The sequence below is a fragment of the Durio zibethinus genome, unplaced genomic scaffold, assembly GCF_047325235.1.
Source record: "Durio zibethinus cultivar Kanyao isolate XHJ-2024 unplaced genomic scaffold, ASM4732523v1 HiC_scaffold_387, whole genome shotgun sequence".
Classification (NCBI taxonomy): domain Eukaryota; kingdom Viridiplantae; phylum Streptophyta; class Magnoliopsida; order Malvales; family Malvaceae; genus Durio; species Durio zibethinus.
In genome coordinates, this window is record NW_028323010.1 from 680,001 (window position 1) to 682,500 (window position 2,500).

Genomic DNA, 2,500 nt, shown 5'->3' on the forward strand with positions numbered 1-2,500 from the left:
AGACACTTCAACGGCTACTGGCAGCAAACCTGTAAAATCTCAAACGCTCTTTAAGGGGGTGTGAGTTCTCAGAGGTTTGATGAGGGATAGGGGGCCAACACAAGGGCCAAGCACCAGCACCCATCGCACGTCATGTGCGCACACCCCCCCGGCCCCCCTCCCAATCGCCGGAACCCCAATGCCGTCGGTCAGGTTCTCCGGCGGTACTCCGGCGATGCTCCGGCGATGCTGTCCCGAGTGAAAAAAATGCGGCACCAGCACATGCTGGAGCCAAGCATGGGCACCGTGGCTCAAAATCGAACTTCGGCCAAGGCCTCGACCATCAATGGCACATGATGACGCATGGTGATGGCACATGCATCGACCATCATCGGCATAGGCTGCCCTTCCGTACGGGCACTTGCCTCGACCGCCATCGGCACAAGCTGGGCCCTGGTGTGGGTTGTTGCCTCGATCACCAGCGGCACATGCTGAGCCTTGGTGCGGGCGGTTGCCTCGAGCACCATCGGCAGACCCTGGGCCCTGGTGCGGCCGGTTGCCCCGATAACCATCGGCACACGCTGGGCCCTGGAGCGGCCGGTTGCCTCGATCACCATCGGCAAAAGCTGGGCCCTGGTGCGGGCGCTTGCCTCGACCACCATCGGCACACGCTGGGCACTGGTGCGGGCGCTTGCCTCGACCACCATCGGCACACGCTGGGCCCTGGGGCGGGCGGTTGCCTCGATCACCATCGGCACACGCTGGGCCCTGGTGCGGGCGGTTGCCCCCAGCACCATCGGCACACGTTGGGCCCTGGTGCGGGCGCTTGCCTCGACCACCATCGGCACACGCTGGGCCCTTGTGCGGGCGCTTGCCTCGACCACCATCGGCACACGCTGGGCCCTGGTGCGGCCGCTTGCCTCGACCACCATCGGCACACGCTGGGCCCTGGTGCGGTCGGTTGCCTCGAGCACCATCGGCACACGCTGGGCCCTGGTGCGGGCGCTTGCCTCGACCACCATCGGCACACGCTGGGCCCTGGTGCGGCAGGTTCCCTCGACGACCATCGGCACACGCTAGGCCCTGGTGCGGCAGGTTGCCTCGAGCACCATCGGCACACGCTGGGCCCTGGTGCGGTCGGTTGCCTCGATCACCATCGGCACACGCTGGGCCCTGGTGCGGGCGGTTGCCTCGACCACCATCGGCACACGCTGGGCCCTGGTGCGGCAGCTTGCCTCGAGCACCATCGGCACACGCTCGGCCCTGGTGCGGTCGGTTGCCTCGAGCACCATCGGCACACGCTGGGCCCTGCTGCGGCAGGTTGCCTCGACCACCATCGGCAGCCTCGACCACCATCGGCACACGCTGGGCCCTGGTGCGGGCGCTTGCCTCGACCACCATCGGCACACGCTCCGCCCTGGTGCGGCAGGTTGCCTCGACCACCATCGGCACACGCTGGGCCCTGGTGCGGGCGGTTGCCTCGACCACCATCGGCACACGCTGGGCCCTGGTGCGGGCGCTTGCCTCGACCACCATCGGCACACGCTGGGCCCTGGTGCGGCAGGTTGCCTCGAGCACCATCGGCACACGCTGGGCGCTGGTGCGGCAGGTTGCCTCGACCACCATCGGCACACGCTGGGCCCTGGTGCGGGCGCTTGCCTCGAGCACCATCGGCACACGCTCGGCCCTGGTGCGGTCGGTTGCCTCGAGCACCATCGGCACACGCTGGGCCCTGGTGCGGCAGGTTGCCTCGACCACCATCGGCACACGCTGGGCCCTGGTGCGGGCGCTTGCCTCGACCACCATCGGCACACGCTCGGCCCTGGTGCGGTCGGTTGCCTCGAGCACCATCGGCACACGCTGGGCCCTGGTGCGGCAGGTTGCCTCGAGCACCATCGGCACACGCTGGGCCCTGGTGCGGGCGGTTGCCTCGACCACCATCGGCACACGCTGGGCCCTGGTGCGGGCGCTTGCCTCGACCACCATCGGCACACGCTGGGCCCTGGTGCGGGCGCTTGCCTCGAGCACCATCGGCAGACGCTGGGCCCTGGTGCGGCAGGTTGCCTCGAGCACCATCGGCAGACGCTGGGCCCTGGTGCGGCAGGTTGCCTCGAGCACCATCGGCACACGCTGGGCCCTGGTGCGGTCGGTTGCCTCGAGCACCATCGGCACACGCTGGGCGCTGGTGCGGGAACTTGCCTCGACCACCATCGGCACACGCTGGGCCCTGGTGCGGCAGGTTGCCTCGATCACCATCGGCACACGCTGGGCCCTGGTGCGACAGGTTGCCTCGAGCACCATCGGCACACTATCGGCCCTGGTGCGGGCGGTTGCCTCGACCACCATCGGCACACGCTGGGCCCTGGTGCGGGCGCTTGCCTCGAGCACCATCGGCACACGCTGGGCCCTGGTGGGTTTAGGCACATCTTCAAATTTCTGCCGTGCCAATGCCATTTTTATGGCTTGTAAATTCATACAATGGTCCCCTAAGCCTTCACGTGAAGTTTCGTTGGAAGATGAC